This window comes from Canis lupus, chromosome 13 (assembly GCF_048164855.1).
Source record: "Canis lupus baileyi chromosome 13, mCanLup2.hap1, whole genome shotgun sequence".
Lineage (NCBI taxonomy): Eukaryota > Metazoa > Chordata > Mammalia > Carnivora > Canidae > Canis > Canis lupus.
The window spans coordinates 23,814,929-23,836,678 of record NC_132850.1 but is presented as its reverse complement, the minus strand read 5'-3'; the positions used below and the strand labels follow the sequence as shown (position 1 = coordinate 23,836,678).

Sequence of the window (21,750 nt, the reverse complement as noted above, 5' to 3'; positions counted from 1 at the left end):
AAATTAACCACACTTTCTCTTCTTCCATACAAGTCAACGTCTACAGAGTCTATATCTATATTTTGCTTTACATGCCACCCCAGTAGTCCCCTCTCTTCCTTGCGGAATACATTCCAAGACCATGGATAGTACCTAATCCTGTATATACTATGTTGTTTCCTATACATACATACCTATGGCAAAGTTTAATTTATAAATTAGGCACAGCAAGAGATTGGCAACAACAACTAAATACAACAGAAAATTATAACAATATAGTATAATAAAAGTTATGTGAATGTGATCTCTCAAAATATCTTATTGTACTGTAATCACCCTTCTACTTGTGACAATGTGAGATGATGAAAATGCCTACATGATGAGCCAAAGCAAGTGAGTGATGTGGGCATTGTGATGCAGTGTTGGGCTACTGTTGACCTTCCAGTGATTTGTCAGAAGGAAACTCATCTGCTTCCCCACCACTGTTGACTGTGGGTAACTAACACTGCAGATGCGGGGGTACTAGTGTATCTCCCTTCGATTGCACACGCTCACCACAGCCTAATGAATGGAACTCCACCTGTAAAAGGTTGTTTTTATTCCTTTGTGCCAGCCTATCTAGTTAATGTTCCTTTAAGCACAGCATTATTTAAGTTACTCTTCTCAAAATTCAAGGGTCTCCATATTCTTAAAAAAAAACAAAAAACAGTATTTTAAGATTTTTTTGTGACTTGTATCCAACTTATTCTTTTTTTTAAGATTTTATTTATTTATTCATGACAGACACAGAGAGAGAGAGAGAGAGAGGCAGAGACACAGGTAGAGGGAGAAGCAGGCTCCATGCAGGGAGCCCGATGTGGGACTCGATCCTGGAACTCCGGGATCACGCCCTGGGCCAAAGGCAGATGCTCAACCGCTGGACCACCCAGGCATCCCAATATCCAACTTATTCTTTTCTCACTTCCTCCTACTCCTACATAACATTTTCTATATTCATTTCATTTTTCCCTTTTTCCATACTTTTTCCTAAAACTTTTTTTCTCAATATGCCCTTATTATATGCCCTACCAGTCCAACAAGTTTCATTTCAAAGATAACTTTTTCCTTTTCTTTAATTTTATGCTTCCCTGTTCTACACACTTGGGTCCAATGGATTTCTGAATACAAAATCTTTGAAGTTTATACAAAAAACATTTGCACCTTCCGTTTGTTACATAACACCTCCAGTAGAACCCAATCAGTCTCTTGAGATCAAACACATCAATTTCTTATGCATTAAAACCCAAATAAAAGCACACTGAATGGGATAAATACTCTGGATAGTGTCATGATATTTTAAGTCAGAACTTGCCATTAAATGAGTTTGCCACAAACTTACATTTTAAAAACTCAAGTTCTCAGAACTTTATAGATTTTAGAATTGCAGGTGAGGGTTTGTGGGGTTTTTCTCATACTTAAAATGCTTAAAGATTTGCTAATTTCTACTTGGTTTGTATTTGTTTACACTCACAGATAAAGAGAATTTATTAGTGGCCAGGTACGATACTAAATATTTCATACACATGCATCAATGAGGAACATACTGGGAAAACAAAAACCACGTCAAGAATTCACAACAGAAAAACTGATTCCAGGAATTTGGTCATACATATGGCTAAAGGAACTGAGAGTCAAATGGGGGAAAATGAGGTAGCCAGACAGCAGCAGCAGCAGCAGGAAGTCACTATCATCCTTAGGATGGAGAGACAAAGGGAGGAGGCGATGTTGCAGGAGCCAAGGGGCTGGGTTCACCTGAAGGAAGCAGGAAGCAAGGTGACTATCCAGCAGGAGCTACTGTCATGGAGGAGATGCAGCCGCTGCCCAAGGATCTCCCCAGTCAGAGAGGAAAGGGGAAAGATGCCCTGGCCTTTCCTTTCTTTCCACCCCGCCAGTCTTACACTAGTGAGAAGTCTGTTGACACAGGAACCTAAGACATGCAGCCTGGAGGAGTCAGCACCTCTGTGATACAAAGTAGAGCTGGGGAAGGGCAAAGAATGGATCCAAACACAAACAATCCCAAAGTAGCCCAATGCAATATGTTCCTTTAACTCTTACACCTTATAAGGAAGGCACTATTATTATCTTTTACAAAAAAAGAAACTGAGATACAAAAAGGTTAAGAACTTGCAGTGCTAGCTGGCAGCGGAACCACAATGCCAGCCCAATTCTATATCCAGAGCCTATCCTCCTAAACATCAAGATGTCCTGGAACTTAGTAAATACTCAAAATATTTTTGTTTATTTCTTTATTGAGCACGTCCTAGGTAGCGTCCAGAGATACAAATACGAGTGAAAGCCTTAAGTTAGAACACTATTGAACTCGACACTATTCAGCTCAACCAACATTTCAGGCAGCAGAAAGAAACAACTGTTGACCCTTCATAATTTTGACAACACTTCGAATTAATAGCACATTCAAAAACTCCATATTCATGCTACATTTAGACATCATGTCAACTTTATTTCATGTGAGAAAAATTGCCAGATAAGCAGTGGCAGCTGCTGAGGAACACATTAATTTGTCACTCAAAAATCAGCAATAGTTTATGAATAGATATAAGAAAACCCTTATTTACTGCCTATAAAATGCAAGTCTCAGAACGAATAAGATTTAGGAAGGCCAAAATCGTCTAATCCCTTTAGGTCTGATTTCCCCCTCTTTACAATAAAGAAGATGAGAGAAAGAATACCAGTAAGAAAAAGTTGAGAAAAAAATTGGAAAAGTTACTTCCTGACCTAAATAATACTTACAATAAAAAAAGATAAAATAGAACCTTATTACTACATGACCTACCGTTACATAGAGTTTTCTGAAATGAACAGTTAGTCATACCATGTGGTCCTAAAGTTAAAAGATACACAGATATGTTGAAAGCCTTTCATGGCTGTTGTCACCCTGGTCCCAGGAACAGTTGGGGGTCCCTAATTCAACTCATACTAAGAAGATCTAAGTGTGCCTCTTTTCTTCCATCTTCTCTTTCCCTGATGTTCAAGCACTATGGAAAGGTAAAGCATGGAGCAGAAATCCAGCTTCCCTTTGTAAGTCGGTGTTAAAGAGGAAAAAAAAAAGACTTTTGGAATTTCTGTAGTTGCAAAAATCCATTGCCTTAATTGTTGCATTTTTACAACTATCAGCAAAAAAATGCCTTTTCACTTACATACTGCTTTTCTTTTAGGTAATGTCTCTATTGTTAATACTCACCTCAAAATTCTTTTCTGATTCTGGTAGTTTCATGGGTTAACTAAAAAGTATGAATTAGAAGAACTTAAGTCCGTGTTCTCGGAAGTTTCAATTCAAGGCCATTTTATCCTCCTATAGAAATTCTAGGGAATGATTTCTAGTTTAGCAGGACAGAAAAGAAATAAATACTTTCCTGTAACCCTCATTCTGTAACCCTCATTCAAAAATTATGACTCCTATTTAGGATAAGTCAATAAAACATCTTTTAAATTACGTTAGGGAAAAAAACTAGACTAATTTGGAGGATAAATGTTAGAAACTACTTCTTGGCTCACTTTCTGACAGCACCATCTGAGCCTATTGAGTCTTTTGTTGTAGGCTCAATTATGCTAGGACCCGGGGGCATGTTTCTGCTTTTTTGCCTTAAGTATAGACTAATTTTACTAAATAGTGTTGTTTGTCAACTGTGTTTTAGGTTTTGGGTATTGGTCTGTAATTTTATTTCCCTAAAGTAATGGTGTTGACTTATAATAAAAGCCCTTAAATAGACAGGCTACAAGGTCTATAAGGATTTTTATGGAGATGCCTGAGTATTCATTGACCTTTCTGGAAATCTAATAAAAACAATTTGAAAAGTCAAAAACACCATTATTTCATAATGCTTTACATTAGATACTCAATGAACATTTATGAATTTTTTTCTTCTCCTTAAAATTTTTTTAAGGAGAAGAAAACAATTCATGACAAACGTTGGGTTTTTGTAATAAAGGATTGGATTTGTTACCTATCCTCAAATTCTAGAAACACTCAAGGGTCATCTGTGACTATAAATTGCCTCAGACCACAGACTGTTTTACTCTGGAGTTCCTTCAGAGGAACTCTGCTCTCCTCTTGGATGAGTGCCCTCCAGTTCCAGCTATTTATTTGCATCTACTTTGTCATTAGGTTTAGAACATACTGTGCCTTTGTCACTATTTGTTCTAGTACCTCTGACCTTTCAGCTTCAAGTTGGAATTTGGGAGGGAAAATCTTCTTAGCATCTTCCTTAACAAAGAATGAAGCACAAAGTTGACTGGGTCTCTGCTTTTTTTTTTTTTTTTTTTTTTTTCCCTTCTCATTCCTAAAGACCTCTTTCACATCATTATCAAACTGTGCTCCGTAGGATTGGGCTCTGACACAGCTGAGCAGTAAGGAAATCTATTTTCTTCATTCTTTGCTACCAAACTCCCAAATCCCAAGAACCACTGCTCTTCACCCCACCCCACCTTTCATTGTTTCTCTCTGATAAGTTGCCCGGCATACTCAAATGACCGTGGTCCTTTCTGGTCCCAGGAGAAATTAGTCTAAAGTCAGAAACTCTCACTGATAGTGATAGCCAGACCAAGATTCTATAGGGCCAGGTGACTCTGACATGGAATGCACTGTTCTTAATTGAGCAAAAAGAAGAGAAATCAGAAACTTGGATTGATGTCCCAGATCTATCACAACCAGGATTAGAAGGGCAAATTATTTGATCTCTCTGATTTTAATTTCCTTAATCAAAGAAATAAGAATGATAATAATAATTATCACACATGGTTGTAAAGATATCTGTGAAAAGTGCCTACAAAGTGAACTTCAAGGTAATAAAAAGTTAACATTTAGATATTTTTGTATTCTATAAGGCATGGAATTCATGACTCTCAAAATTAGGTTAGTACTAATATTTAAATGTCATGCAAGTCGGTGATCCATTCACAGTGACATTAATAATTGGTTAACTGCTTCCCCCATGTCTCATCTCCATCATTCCCTCTATTCTAGAACATTTAACATCCATAAGAAGTCCATCTAAAGGAAATAGCAAATGTTTAAATGTCCAAGTCCATGCTCTGCAACAGCAATACTAATTTAGGTACAAATAAAATGGCTCTATTCCCACAGATTTTTTTTTTAGATAGAATTTTACTTTTAATGTCTTCAGAGAAACTGATATTTTAGACCTTTGAGACAGCTCAAGATGGTTTGTTTTGGCCTAATCTGTCTTGCCAGGACTTTGAAATTAATCTCATTGTGAGTCCTATAATCGTTATTTCAGCCACACACAATTCCAGAATTAAATAACTGAACATTTTTTGTCTTCTTTTCCTCTGGAATTTCTTTAAGAAACAAATATAAAAGAAAGCATGATTTTCAGAAATTGATTTTTAAAGTTTAAAAAAATAAAGGGCATCCATGTCTATGTCTTTCTCTTTTTAGGCTTATCCCCGGTTATAGATATGAGCTTCAGAGAACCCATACACTTCCTTAAATTATACAAAATTGTTATATGCGCATTCATCTTTCTGAGGAAAGGGTCCTTACTCTTCAGTGATGATCCATGACTTCACCAAGGTGAATAGCAAAGGCTCCCCACGGCCCCTGAGTGAAAACCAATGCTAATATATCTCTGTGAACTTAAGACTTACTTTGAGTTTCCTTCTACCACAAAGCTGCAAGTCTTTTCTCCAATAATTGGTGTATTTGTTTGCTGCCTTAGAAACAGCAAAAAAAGCCAGTGACTGGCACATCACTATCTACTCAGATGAATGATAAATGCAAATGGAGGGGTCCTGAATGTTACCCTTTGATCTCCCAGCTTGCTGGGGCATCTCTCTGGAGTTTTCTTTGTAGGGCAATTTGGAAGTTTCTTTTGAACAGCTTTCCTTTTTCATTTTTATTGGATAAGAAATTACTCTACATTCTGTTCAGCAGGGAACACATTATTCTGTCAAAGCTGCATAGAAAGAGAAGCATTTTCAAAATGAGTATCACATAGGGGAGAGATATAATTCTTGAAAGAAGTTTGGCTCAGTAAGATAAACAGAAAAAAAATATTCTGGAGAGATTTATGAGAAACAATGAACTTCGGTCATGTCGGATTTTCTATTTGAGGGAGAGCAAGCTCCCTTCTATAATTATTGACATTCATTTTTGTTGTTGTTTTCCTTAGACAGTATATTAAGAGAGTTACAAAGTGTCAGAGTATTTGGGATGCCTCTGAATACACAGAAGAAATATATATCTCTCTCCAGCCAAGTGAGGTAAAGTAAGCCCTATTTATAGTGCCATTAACTCTTTTAGCATGAAAAGATCTCTAGGTAGAGAATGTAGATAGTACACCTGAAGAGCATACTACATAAGCAGCTTATTCTTCCAATAAGATCAGAATCACTATGCTATAAATAAAATAGGACAGATGCGTAACTTTGAGCACATATTTACTGCCCATGTTCTGCTGTCTTCATCTCTTCAAGAGCAAGCAACACGATTAATCAAATATGACCAACCTAAATTAAATCTCTTCTGTTCAAAAAAAAGAAAACACAAAAAAAAACCTCTCAGGCGAACTTCTGATCAACAGCATCCCTTAATTAGAGACTCAAGAGTTTCTCCCTACTATCCAACAATGCTAGAATTTTACATTGGGAACTATACACAACCCTACAGGACTGCAGAAGGTAGAGGACAAATAATGAAGAATGGAAGAGATGAAGGGAAGGGAAGGAGAGAAAGAACACTTGTTGAATTAATGATGAAAGAAAAGGGGTAGGTCTATCAGTCAGCAGAGATCACTCTAAACAGAAGCAACTCAAGCAGTGACCTCTAGGTGGTGATTTGATGTGTTCTAGAAAAGCTTTTCCCGTTCATCTGTTCCCCATCTCCACCCAACCTCTAATCCAAATTCAAGTCCATAGCCCTTTACTGGAAATCTAAGAGACCAGCAGGAATTTGGAATTCTGAATTTTTGGACTTCAGAAAATTAATAAGAGTACATATATTTTATATTATGTAACACCCTGTAGTGGGGTACCATTATCTAATACATTAATATTTCTGCTATAAATATATGAATATTCACCCTAAATGTGAAAACAAAGACTATACATAGTCTTATGACAGTTCATGCCAGGTTTGGACCAGTCAGATCATGTAGTTTTGTCACCAAATTATTCTTTCAAGATGGAATACTACTATGTTAATTCATCACAGGTAGTCTATCCCAGCTCTCACTCTTGTGTCTTCCCATAGAAATCACCAGTTGCTTGATTGACCCTGAGGTCCCCAGATTTCATTTTAATATTTGAATAAAATGAATCAAGTTTCGCCTCAATTAGGAGTGGGCAACTTCCTGCCTGCCACTCCACCAGACCTCCAAGCCTTCTCTGATTTGTCCTTTCTGCCAAGTTCCCATCTCACTCATTTCTGGCTTCTGATGTCTGTTTTGTGTTCTCTGCTTTGTATGAACCAACTATGGAATATAACCTCTTTTCCTTTGACTGTCCAATACCAACAAAGCAAAGTGGGGATAGACGGGAGGAAAGAGCTACAGGTGATACTAAGGCTGTAGAATGAATGGGACTTGGTTTTATAGGCTCTCAGAAAAGGAGAGAACATTATGTTCCTGGCTTGGGTGAATGCTTAGGAAAAGTGCTTCCTACCAATACAGGTATGACGAAGTTTCACTGAAAATATCTTGTATTCTGTATCAGAATTTTACCTAAGACACAGGGATAATGGGGGGAGGGGGATTGTATCTTAGCACAACAAAGAAAAAAAAACGAATGAAAAATGGAGACTTCAGAGCCCTTCTCCATTCTCACCACCTAGGATTTTAACTGCCTGTCTCTTCGCAGGACTCCAGACTCTGGTTTTGGCGCTCCTCTCATTACATCTGTGCCATCGAATAGAGTAACCTATAAGCCCCATGGGCTCACCGAGCTCTTGAAATTTGCCTAGTCCAAATTGGGACTATCGAGGTAAAATATGTTGCTAAAACTAACTTCACCTGTTTCTTTTCACTTTTTAAATCTAGGTACTAGAAAATTTAAGAGTATATGAATGACTCACACTATGTTTTTCTTGGACGGTGCTGATCTAAGTCTTTCCCTTATCTTTCTCCCTCTCAGGAGTCTCTCTCCTCCTCCTGTCTCTGGGTCTTCTTTCAAAACTTCCTTCAAGTTCTCCCATTTAGTATATCAAGCAAGCAATACAGCTCCCTCCTGATCTACTTATCTTGACCAAGCCCACTTGAAAATGAGGGAGGAAAGGGAGAGGGAGTGTTGGGGACAGTTTTCCCATTTCATTCTCAGAGTGACTGTTAGGGTACTTTCTTAAACATACCTTACTTTTACTCAAAGACGAATTGTTTTTCCTGACCTTAAAAAGCTTACTTTTGGGATCCCTGGGTGGCGCAGTGGTTTGGCGCCTGCCTTTGGCCCAGGGCGCGATCCTGGAGACCCGGGATCAAATCCCACATCAGGCTCCCGGTGCATGGAACCTGCTTCTCCCTCTGCCTATGTCTCTGCCTCTCTCTCTCTCTCTCTGTGTGACTATCATAAATAAATAAAAAATTTTTTAAAAAAGCTTACTTTTATTCAAAGATGAATTGTTTTGCTGACCTTCTTTCTGCTACAAACATATACAGAAAAGATGTATATTTTTAGTCATTAACTTTGAAGACTCTGCAGAGCTTGAGTCACCTGAAATGCTTGACTTTATGCCTTTATTGAACAGATGTGAAAAATCTTGAATGGTGGCCTATTTCTATCTAAGTCTCAAAGAACCCCAGACTGGGAAGCAAAGCAAGAAGAGGTTGACATCCTTTAAGTAGATTTCATCTGGAGCATGGCAAAGTCTGATGAAACAAGTCTGCCTGTTGTTCGAAAACACCTCTTCACTTAGTGCATGTGTACTGAGCCCCTACTAGAAAGGAGCAGTGTAAGGGCTGGGCAGTAGGTGCTCAGCACATCCCAAATCTCTAGAGGCAGTATTTTTCTTCCTTGGACACTGAGTACCAATAAATAAGTCCCTAATATCCTACATCTCCAAACCTGAACATTGTTACTTTCTGATGGTATATCTTAAGGGTTAAAAAAATGAGTTACTAATATCACCTTGTCATTAGATGAGAAAAATAAAGATAAAATATCACAGATGTTAAGTTCCACACATTAATCTAAAAGACACGAAAAAGAGATCACTCCACAGTCTACTTTTATTAATATAGCTAATAAAAATATCTTGTCTTTTTTTTTCCTTGAAATCACCAGCCTACTTTATGCGATTTAGGAACTCAGGAAATGTGACAGAGTATAATTACCTATTCCTGCCTTTTCAAAAAAGGCACCAGAATAAAAAGATCATCAAGTTTTAATAAACATCTATAGAAAAATTATTTCTGATTCTCGTGGAGTGTGTTACTTTTTATTAATAATTATCAGGACAATTTATTCTTTGTACACTATTTTTCTGAAGATAAATTTAGTAGCTTAGGTGAACTTTAAAAATAAGTTATTCTAAATACATTTATTTCAAGAATATGAAGAACAGTCCCCTAATAACTAAAATCACTGAAGTCCACATATATTGCCAGAGATACCAGCTCTTCTCTCTTAATTAGTTGGAATTTCACATCATTTAGATACTTTATTTTTTAAATATTTTATTTATTTATTTATGAGAAATACACAGAGAGAGGCAGAGACACAGGCAGAGGGAGAAGCAGGCTCCCTACAGGGAGCCTGATGTAGGATTCAATCCCAGGACCCTGGAATCACAACCTGAGCCAAAGGCAGACGCTCAACCACTGAGCCACCCAGGTGCCCCATTTAGATATTTTAAAAGTTCAAATTCACATTTAATAAATAGTAAAGATAATAGCTGGCACCATATATCTACTAAGTGCTAGGCACCATTCTAAGCGCTTTGCATATATTGACTTATTCAATCCTTATTCATCATTTAGAGTGAAATATTTTTATTTTTCACATTTTGCAAATAAGGAAACTGAAGCACAGAGAGATTAAGTTACTTGCCCAAGGTCACCAGGCCATTGGTGGCAGACCTTGCATGACCACTTGGGTCCTCCTTTTCAACCTTATGCTCTACTTCTTAACAAAATAATAACTAATAACAGTAAATGACATTTGGTGTGGTTATTTGTTTAATTAATAATGAAAACTGTCCAAAAACACAACTTCTGACAAAACTGAGCACAGATAGTAAACAAAGCAGATATCAAAATCAATCAATCTTAAAGCCAAACTCTAGGTATGGTAACTCAAAATGATCCATATACACCAGCAATTTACCTTGGAACATCATATGTGGATGCACTGATCCTGAAGTTGAAATAAAGAAAATTGTTGGTGAAGCTTAAAAAACACTGAAAAGATGTGAGAGTTGCTACACTAAGAGCAGTGTGTAATCATATGAAGGAGATGGGTGCTGCAGGCCTCATGAGAAATGATAAAGACCCAAACTATCAGTAGCAGAGGGAATGGAGAAAGAGGGACAGGTAAAGTAGATGGAACTTGGGTGGATGTGACTTGGCTACTACAGAGATGTAACAAGAAAAAGATACATATTTAATATTGTTGCTCAGGGATGTGGCTTGAATGATACTAAGAGAATGAAGATGCCTGCCATTCATTAGTGTAGGGGGCAGGGAAGGAAATGTAGGTTTGAGGGTATAGACGGTGAATTCAGTTTGGGAAGTGTTTGGCTTAAAGTGGGTTTAATGGGTGAAGGGTATTAAGGAAGACACTTGTGATGAGCACTGGGTGTTATATGGAAGTGATGAATCACTAAATTCTACTCCCGAAACTAATATGACATTATATATATGTTAACTAACTGGAATTTAAATAAAAACTTGAAACAAAAGGACAAATAAAGTGTGAATTAAATAAAGTGTCAGATGATATTGTCCTGGAAGTGGTTGGAAGAATAAATCTGAAGTGCAGGAGAAGGTCTAAGTTGACTCTAGAGTGGCCATCAGCATGTACACTATAGTTTCAACTATAGGCACACTACTCCTAGGCATAATGTTTCTAAAGGCACCCTTCCTAAAGTGATATTATTTGAATTCTTCTCATATTCATGAAGTACTAACTATACCTATGGCACCATGATAAGCACTGTGGAAATTCAAAAAGACTTGTAAGTATATTTTAATTTCACATCCCCTCAAGGAACTTGCATTTGAACAAAGTAAGAAGACTAACTCATAAGATGGAAGGTGCAAAAATCATACAAATACAAAACCTTTTAAGAGAATCAAATAAACCACATTAGTTGGAGAGATCAGGGAATATTTAATGAGGGAAGAGGTGTTTGACCAAGACAAGGTTGAAGACAAAAAAGATAGGAAGGATGAAGTTGTGGACACGGAGGTAGAAGGAACGACTTCTAGTGCTGGACAAGGTTTAGTTGCAGAGGACAGAATCCATAACAACCTCTTTAAATAGAAAAGGATTGCTATAATTCTCAGGTATTAAAAGGTTTACAGAGTAAATGGAAGAACTAAATAAACAAACTCTGGGCAGATTGTCCAAGAATAATTCCCAAGTTCCCACTGCACGAGTGGGCTTCCTAGACACTACCTCACCTACCACCATCAAGGGGCTGCCACTTCAGAGGCCAGCCTCCATGCCATCTGCCTCTATAGCAATCTGCACCAGCAAAATGGATAATGTTGCTCTTCCTCCCTTCAGGGCATATTTTAAATCTCAGGTGAGTTCATTTGACCAAGTGGACCTAAATCACAACTGGTACCCTTGCTAGGAGACATGGTTTTTAGCTTTCCAGTCTCTGCAGTACTGAGGGACCCACTAAAAGGACATTTTCAGAAAGTTGTGATTCAGCTAGGCTCCAACCATCCATCCACTGATTCATTTGCTCATTCACCCACAAAAGCATTTTGATGTTAATGATGCGCCAGTATTCAATAGTAGTTCTACATTTCTACCTTTATTCTAACTTTTATTCTCTGAGAACACATCAATTCCCTATTCAGCTACCATCTGTTATTATACTCTTGCCACTTTTTAATCTAAAATATGACTTTATATTTTCTTGACATTTGCTTTTATTGCCTGAAAATGCTAATTTAGCTGTTGGCTTTTGTGTTGGAATCATCTGACTATTAAAGTAGTTGATATTCTTATCTTGCATCTGGTAGCAAAAGCTCTCATAATCTTTGAAATAAAGAAGATGAAAAAACTTCTTCACCCATTCCCATTCATCTGGAGAACATATGCTCTCCTCTTCATTTAATCATCATCATGCATAATGGTAATAAGGAGAAGGAAAAGGAAGATGAGAGAGGAGCACTAACAATTTTGTAGTGCTTACGATGTGTAAAACACAATACTAAACATCCAACTTAGCTTATTTCTTTTCATTCTTTTCATTTCTTCTCATTTTCATTCTTCTTTTCATTCTTCTTCAACTTTTTTAGAGAGATTCTATGGTTATCACTATGTTACAGATGAGGAAACTAAAAATATGAAAGAATAAAATAATCCTATCAACCAATTGGGAGTTTTAACCGAGTATAATTATACTTATAAGCCATTTTTTTCTAGATAAAGGAAGGAGCCCTTCCTGAAGCTAATAATACATCACGTTAACTATACTTTATTACTTTTTAAAAAGGAAGAGAAAAGAAGAAAGCAAGAAAGCAAGCAAGCAACAAGAAAGAAAGAAGGGAGGGAGGGATGGAGGAAGGAAGGAAGAATGGACGGATGGACAAATGGACATAGACAGAGGTAGAGGGAGGAGGGAGTGCTTGAATAAGAATCCTCTATACATATAAGGAACTCATACATTTTGATTCCTAACAAGTTACTCCACATCTGTATAATGGAGCATATGGTTGTCTAGAAAATTGGTCTCTAACAATTCTATCTTCTTTGAGAAGGATGCTCCAACTCTAATTTTACCTTTAAACTGTAATACTCTATTGTAATAACATTAAAACAAGCAGAACTCTGTTTTTTTTTTCATTGATCCAATTATATTAGCACCTCAGTCTAAAAGGTTGAAAATCATCAAGAGGATAGTTTTTCCCAAAGAACAGAAATACGAATTAGAGCTCCATTTTTAAATCAGTGCGAACCATGTCTTGTCCCAGATTTTAATGGGAAAGTTTTCAGTTATCATGGCAGCATCTTCAGAAAATAAATCATGTTCCCCAGGCCTGGGTTCCTGTGACTATCCTGGCATCAGATCATGACATTAATAAACTTAGAAACATGAGACAAGAGTGCCTGGCATAGAGTCCCAGCTTGCTGTTAATTTGTGACGTGGCTTTAAATAAGCCATTTAACTTCTTCTCTATTTGCTTCCTCATCTGTAAAATCAGGATTAAAAATAAATTCTCAGAATTTGGTCAGCATTAATTAGTGTTTTGAAACCATATTAAGATCTAAGCGCTGAGTAGAATAATGTTAAAACATCCCAATCAGGACACTGATGTGTCCAGGGTCAAATATCTAATTTGGCAAGATATTTTGGTCAATCTCATTTCTCACAAGTTCATCAAAGTACTGTCCAGGCAGTGATGTATTTGAAACACTATACCAATGTCTCATTGTGTAAACAAGAAAATAAGTATTCACAATTAATTACGCAAGAAAAGTATAGAATTAGGTAGTAATTGAATTTTTACTAAAATATCAATTCAGTCATATTTTTTCTTTGTTACCTAGAAATTTCTTTGTAACATGAAATTATAGTATCCACTGGCATTTCACTATAAAATGGACAGCTACAATTGACTTAACAGACTAAAATTTTAAAGATTAAATATATCTTGCTGATTATATTTCAAATAATCCCGTCTTGTCCTAATTTTTTTTAAAAGCTTTTTGCATTAATAAAATCTCATCTCTGAAATTGTTCAAAATTTTCACCTTTTTCCTATGAGGAGGAACATTGATCCAGTCAACAAATACGTATTTAACATTATCATGTGCCAAGCGGTACTCCTAGTATTAGGGGTTAAACAGTAAGCAAAACAGATCAAAATCCCTATCTTTGTGAAGCTTACATTCTAGTGGAATTCGGGGGGAAATAGAAACATAAGAAATAAAACATAAATTAAAATAGTATGTTAGGGGATCCCTCGGTGGCGCAGCGGTTTAGCGCCTGCCTTTGGCCCAGGGCGCGATCCTGGAGACCCAGGATCGAATCCCACGTCAGGCTCCCGGTGCATGGAGCCTGCTTCTCCCTCTGCCTATGTCTCTGCCTCTCTCTCTCTCTCTCTGTGTGACTATCATAAATAAATAAATAAAAATTTTTTTTAAATAGTATGTTAGGTGTGAAAAAATGTTACTTAAAAAATAGAAGAAAAATCACAAGGAATGATGAAATATCTGGGTTGGAGTAGGGCAAAGATAGCAATTGTGAACAGCGTGGTCAGAAAGGGTATCACTGGTAGGAAAATTCTGAACAAAGCTTTGTTTGTTTGTCTGGAGAAAATACATTCCAGGTAGTAGGAAGAGCAAGTCCAAAAACTTGAGGCATTCCTTGAATATTTGGAAACCAGCTAAGAAGCGAGGATGGAAGGAGCAGAGGAAACAAGGCACTGAAGGTCAACAATACATCATAGGGTATACATCGAACGTCAAAATGTATTATATTGTACTCTTTGTACAATACACATAGAGTAGAGAATAAATTGTATGAAGACAGGGTGGTGGCTAGGAGACCTGGTAAGAGGCTATTATACTAATGCAGATAAAGAATATGCTTTTCTGGGACCAGAATAATGGTGATGAAGGTAACTGGACTCACAATATATTTTAAATTTAAAGCTAGGAGGTTTACCAAACGATTTGCTTTGGAATGTGAAAGAAAGAAAAAAGAAGGAAGATGTTAAGATTTTTAGACTAAGTATCTGGGATAGAATTGCCATTAACAGAGATAGGAGAGACTTTGAGAAGAGCACGCTTTAGGGAAAAGCAGAAGTTTATTTTCAGGCAAGTTTAATTTGAAAATAGCATTAAACATCCAAATTGAGATCTAGAAGAGAGACTAGATATACAAGATCAGAACTCAAGAGAGAAGTCCAAGCTAAAGAAACAAATTCAGGCTTCATCAACCTACAGAGAGAGAATGTTTAAAGCCATGAGGCTCTATGAGAGTGAAAAGAGCAAAAAAGTAGATAAAATAAATCAGAACAAGTCTTTTGTTAAAAGCTAAATGTTTAACTATAGTGATTCAAAGGGACACATGCAACCCAATGTTTATAGCAGCAATGGCCACAATAACCAAAATATGGAAAGAGTCCAGATTTCCATAGACAGATAATTGGATAAAGAAGATGTGCTATATACATATATATGTGTGTACATAATGGAATAATATACATAATAGAATATCATTCAGCCATCAAAAAGAAGGCAATCTTGACATTTGCAATAACATGGATGAATCTAGAAAGTATAGCTGGGGCACCTGGGTGGCTCAGTCATTTGAGTGTCTGCCTTCAGCCCAGGTCATGATCCCAGGGTCCTGGGATTGAGCCTTGCGTTAGGCTCCCTGCTCAGTGGGGAATCTGCTTCTCCCTCTTCCACTGCTTGTGCTATCTCTCTCTCTCTCTCTCTCTCTCTCTCTTTCTCTCTCCCTCAAATAAATAAAGCCAGTCAGAGAAATACAAATATCATATGATTTCACTCATGTGGAATTTAAGAAACAAAACAGATGAACATATGGGAAGGGAAGAATAAATAAAATAAAATGAAAACAGGGAGGCAAACCATAAAAGACTCTTAACTATAGGGAACAAACTGAGGGTTGCGGGAGGGGAGGTAGGTAGAGGTATGGGGTAATTGGGTGATGGGCATTAAGAAGGGCACTTGATATAATGAGCACTGAGTGTTATAGGCAACTGATGAATCACTAAATTCTACCAATGAAACTAATAATATAGTACATGTTAACTAAGTTGAATTTAAATTAAAAAATTTTAAAACAAATGCCCCTATAATTTAAATGCCTTATAATTTAAAAATTATAGTAATTTTTAAAAAGTTGATCTCATAGCAAATTTTGAGTATACAATACAGTATTCTGAACTAGAGTCACCATGCTCTACATCAGATCCCCAAAACTTTGTTAAATGAAATTTTTAAAAAAAAAATTTGTAAATACATGAGGTGATTGTAAATACAATTAGCTTGATTGTGGAAAAACCATTCACAATGTATACATATATATATCAAATCATCACATTTACACCTTAAATATATGCCATTTTTATTTGTCAACTACACATGAATAAAACTGGAAGACAAGGTTTAAAAAAATTAAATGTTTAAATATAAAAACACTAAATATAAAAACACTCATATAAAAAACTAAATATAAAAACACTCATATCTTTAGAAAAGCAGCAAAGATCATTCAGGCTTCAAATCATCTGAGTAGTCCAGAAAATCTCAAACCTGACATTGAGGTAAGCTGATACTTGATTGCTAATGCCTCCAGGAACTTGGCAGAAACCACCAGAATCCTTTATTGGGGAATATAATATATGGTAGGCCTTGAAGTTTCTCTATAGTCAATTTTTCGTTGTCACATTCGATAAACAATCAAAGGTTACAAGGTACACAAGAAGATACAGCAGAAACAGCAGACAATAGAAAGAGATCCAAAGGGGCTCCAGATATCGGAAATTCTGAAATTAGCCTTTAAGACAACCATGCTTACTTTATTCATGGAAAGTAGACAACTGAAAACTATAAAAAGAAATCATCACAAACTTGAAAAGAGCTAAAAGAATATAATTACCAAAATTAAGAAATCATGGAAGGATTTAATAGAAAATCATATCTGGCTAAAGAGAGAAATAGGGAACTGGAAAAGCTCAGAAAAAAAAATAATCCAGAAGAGAAAAATCAAAGCATGTGGTTAAGAGAACTAGAGTACATGTGAACTTCAGCATATAACTGGATTTCCAAAAACAAGGTGGCAGAGCAATATTTGAAGAGACAATAATAATTTTTCAACTAATTAAATGCATCAGTTCATAGGTTCAAGAAGACCACTAATTTCTAAGCAGAATAAACAAAAATAAAGAAAATATTTTCATTACCTAAGCCCTGCAGAACTTCAATATTAAGAAGCTGGAGACATCAACAGATGAATGGATAAAAGAGATGTGGTTTATACATACAATGAAATATTGTCTAACCAGGAGAAAGAAGGAATCCCACTGTTTCGACAGTATGGACGGACCTTATGGCGTTAACTTAGTGAGATAAGCCAGATAGAGAAACACAGATATTGCACAGTTGCATATAGGCGGAATATTAAAAAGCCAAACTCCTAGAAACAGGATGTAGAATGGTGGTTACCAGGGGCCTCAGGGGATTGGGAGATGTTAAAGTTCATAGGAAAATGAGAGTTCATCAGTTAGGAGGAAGATAGCCGGTCTCCAAAGAAGGCAGCATTTGAGGTGGACATCAAAGGGTGGATGGAATTTCAATAAATGGAGATAAACTACTATGTGAACTTTATTTGGAGAATAATATGAAATCAATGAATGTTTTAGAACAGGAAGAGCAATCTAATGTGGTACATCAAATGAGTTGAGAAGAAAAGAAACTAAAGGTTGGAAGACTTCTCGGTGGTCTATAACAATAGTCTAGGTGAATAGTGAAAGGAAAAATGAAACCCTGATTGTATCAGTCAGCTACTGTTTCAACAATGCCATTTAATAAGCAATGCTGAAATTCAGTGGCTTCAAAAACCAGTATTTTTTCTTGATCAGACATCTGCATTTTTCTAGGGTTTAGTTGATCTAGTCTGGACTTGGATCAGGCTTAGGCCCAAGTTGTAAGCTGGGTACACATCTGCCCCATGTGACTCTTATCTTCCTTGGACTAGTGGAAATAGAGAGAAATGCAAAATAGTTCACCCTGGGGAACAAAAAAAATTATGAAAAGAAAAAAATAACAAACCAGTTGAAAAGTTGATCAGTATGATTAGGCTGCGGCAAGACCAATGATAGGTGGTCACAGATTCTTTGAAGCTACATTAATTTCAGGTAAATCCCATGTGTAAGCATCTCAGTATGAATCTCAAAATGAGGAATTTAACAATTCAGGAAAGATATAATGATACTAGATTTATTTAGAGGACACTCTTTCATTCATATATTCAGCAATATTGATTAAACATTCTCTATATACCAGGTGCTAGCATGGGCATTTTCACCAAAGAAAGATAACAAGCCTTTTTGGAGGAGTCCACAGTCTAGAAGAAAAGGCAAACATGTGAATAAATAATTATGATGTAATGTAACAATATAGATAAATTAAAAAGGCTGCTGTAACACAGAAGAGAGAATAGTTAACTTTGACTTGGGTGGGGGTGGGAGGGACATGGAATTGGAATTCTTTTTTTTTTTAAGATTTTATTTATTTATTCATGAGAGACAGAGAGAGAGAGAGAGAGAGGCAGAGACACAGGCAGAGGGAGAAGCAGGCTCCTTGCAGGGAGCCCAACGTGGGCCTTGATCCAGGACCCTGGGATCATGCCCTGAACCAAAGGCAGGACTCAACCGCTGAGCCACCCAGGCGTCCCGAGATATGGAATTCTTGAAAGAGTGTTTGGTGTGCTGGAGGCATGTGTGAAGAGTAATTGAGGTTGGGTTGAAGAGCAAAGACATTCCTAGAAGAGGAATCATCGTGAGCAAATTTTTCTTTTAAAAAGCAAGAGAGGCTATGTTCCAAAATCAACAAAATGTTGGGGGAAGGTGGGGGTGGAAGATAACTGGTAATAAAATTGGTAAGCAAAGTAGCAAAGAGCCAGCTTATAGGAGTCAGAGCAATTTATGATGACATTTGATCATGATCCTAGAGGATAATGAAGAATCATTCATGGGTTTCAAGGAGAGGGGAGTAATACCTACCCCATGCCCAATCTGGAACTTGATTTTCTTTCCCAACTCACCTCACTGCCATCCAATCAATAAACGTATCTTAAAGATTTTCATTCATTCCTATGAGTTTTTTAAGTCTGTATCTTCCTCTCCATCTCTATAGTTACCAATCCAATTCAGATTCTCTCTGTACTATTTTTATAAATAGCCCTTCGGTTGCTGCATTCATTATCTGTTGTTGCATACTAAATTATTCCAAAACTTAGACACTTAAAACAATAATAAACAGCATTTCCTTAGTTCGAGAAACATCAAGCTATTTTTTTAAGTTGTTGTTGTTGCCATTGCTTCAAATGACCTCTGGGTTCAGGATGTCTTTTTCCTCCAGCACCCATGCCCAGCCTTACCTTCATCTCTCTCCCTAAATCACCTTCTATTAATCTTTCAAGATTCATCACAGGAGATATTTTGCTCAGGAGGTCCTTCCTGACTTCCTCCTCCAACCTCTGCTCCAGAATCCTATACTTTTCCTTGGTGCAGCCTTAATACCCTGTGTACATGTTTATACTCTTACAAATCACGTTCTAGAATAATCGTCCAATTATTTATTTTTCTCCTCTGCTAAATAGGGAACATGTTGAGGTTTTCAACCTTGTTGTATTCATCCAAGTATTCACAGCACAAATGTGTAAAAAATAATAGATACTGAATGAGTACTTGTTGAATGAATCATTGACTAGATTTGCAAGGTGGAAAGATTATTTTAACAGCAGTAAAAATATATGTGCACAAAAGGCTGAAGAAAACAAGATCAAGGAAACCAGGTCAGAGGCCATTTAGAAACTTAGTCTGAGAGATGTGTAAACCAGTGATGATAAGTGGTAAGGATAGATTTAAAAGATGTTTAATAAGTCGAATCAATGGAACTCGGTAAGAAATTGTGAAGAGGGGAAGGATGAAAGTCTCAGTGGAAAAAGATGGTTGAAAAAAAAAAAGGAAAAAGATGGTTGAATGTAGGAAGGATTACCAAGAAGAGAAGAGATTGGGAAAACAAACAAACAAACAAAAAAACAAAAAAACAATCTGAAGCAGTTAGTACAGTTCCTAAGACAGAGTAAGTGCTCAACAAATGTTTGTTGGCTTTTCTTTCTTTTCCTTCCTTCCTTCTTTCTTTCTTTCCTTCCTTCTTTCTTTCCTCTCCTTTTCTTTCTTTCTTTCTTTCTTTCTTTCTTTCTTTCTTTCTTTCTTCTTTCTTTTCTTTCTTTTCTTTCTTTCTTTCTTTTTTTCTTTCTATCTTTCTTTCTCTCTTTTTAATAATCAAAGTGGAGCCAGGGACAGGGAGGGAGAAAGGAAGAGAAGTACGGAGGGAAGAGAGAAAAAGAGGTAGAGGTGAAAGAAGGAAGGAATAAAGAAAGAAAGCCTTTTTTTTATCAAGCAAATTTTAAATACAGAAGCAAGACCTTAGTAATAAGCATTGGGATTGTTTTCCTTAGATACGAGAAAAAGAAGTAACTAAACCCTAATCTTGGTAATTTAGGTGGGTTTAGTCACTTTGTACTTTAAACTCAAAGATAAAAATAAATGAACTGACTTTAAGAGTCAAGTAAAATGCATTCTTAATGTAACAGGAGCGATGCAAAGAGAGAGGAGAAATTAACTCTTCATTTCCCCCTTCCTGACTCCTTTCCCTATTGAAAGTTGGAGAAAACATTCATAAATCCTAATATTATCTTCAAATCCACCTCATTAATATTCAGTTTGCCTGCTATCAAGGTGAAAGGAGCGGGGCAGGAAAACTTCATTCATCTGGAACAAACACCTGGTCCTGAAGCGTGTTGTGGCTGAAAGGACCAGCAGGTAGTTTTATGTTCTACAGAAGAGAGGATCGTGTTTAATTGGTATATGGCAAATCTGAGGCACCTGGGCAGATTTGCAATGAATCCAAGGCAAGTTGAGAGATGTAGGGTCATAATTGATTTTTTGACGTCCTTATTGATACTCCAACAAAAGTTGGAAGAGAAGGCAATATAAAATCACTCCCTAAAACCTTTGGCTCCTCTGACAAAGCCTATGAAGTAGCAGAAATGAATCTTGCCTGCATGGATTAAGTTTTGTTTCTCATTCTCTTTTCCCCCTGGTAGATAAAAGTGCCCAGGACACTGAAGTCTACTCCAGAATATGGTAACTGGCATTCACCTAGGCCTGCTCTCTCCCTATTTTTGTATCTTTACATTTTCAACAAAAGCAGCCTACAACAATGCGCCAGACAGATAAACCAAAACTGGAAAATGGAAAATATGAGAGATAATGTAAGTAACCTTTAAATGATGACATATAATAGATTACAATAAGCAGCCTGAAGGGGTTCAGCAGGATGCGTATGGGTGTAGGTCCACATAAAGATACAGACAGTGAGAAAGAATATAGGCTAGCCGGTTTCTCAAACCTTAACATACATCAGAATCCTCAGAATCTCTTTTGCTAAGGGATTTGGGGGCCCTACCTCCAGAGTTTCTGACTCAGCGCCTCTGGTGAGGCCTAAGAATTTGCATTCCTAACAAGGTCCCAGGTGAGACAGAAGCTGGAGTAGCTAATGGTGAAGGAGATGAAATCTTTACTGAAATCATACATTTGTTCAAACTTTAGTTTTGCTATTTAAGTAATGCAAAAGATTAAAAAGGCTGTGTAATCAAACTGAAATAGTTTCAAGTTCCAGCTCTATCCTGATCTGCTGTGAAACTTTGGGAAAGTTGCTGAACATCTCTAACCAACAAACACCATCGTCTGTTAGACGACCAAAATAATGAGACCTATTTCACGTGGTTGTTACGAGGATAAAATGAAATGTTATAAATCA

The 21,750-nt window shown here is 36.8% G+C and overlaps 1 long non-coding RNA gene across 1 annotated transcript; it reads left to right on the top strand.

Annotated features, from left to right (window-relative positions):
* The first annotated feature begins 455 nt into the window (after window positions 1-455).
* Window positions 456-21,196, top strand: LOC140602172 (uncharacterized). The gene is made up of 4 exons (XR_012005145.1): window positions 456-568; window positions 6,171-6,261; window positions 7,855-7,977; window positions 21,035-21,196. It is a non-coding gene; the product is annotated as an uncharacterized lncRNA (long non-coding RNA).
* Window positions 21,197-21,750: the final 554 nt, after the last annotated feature.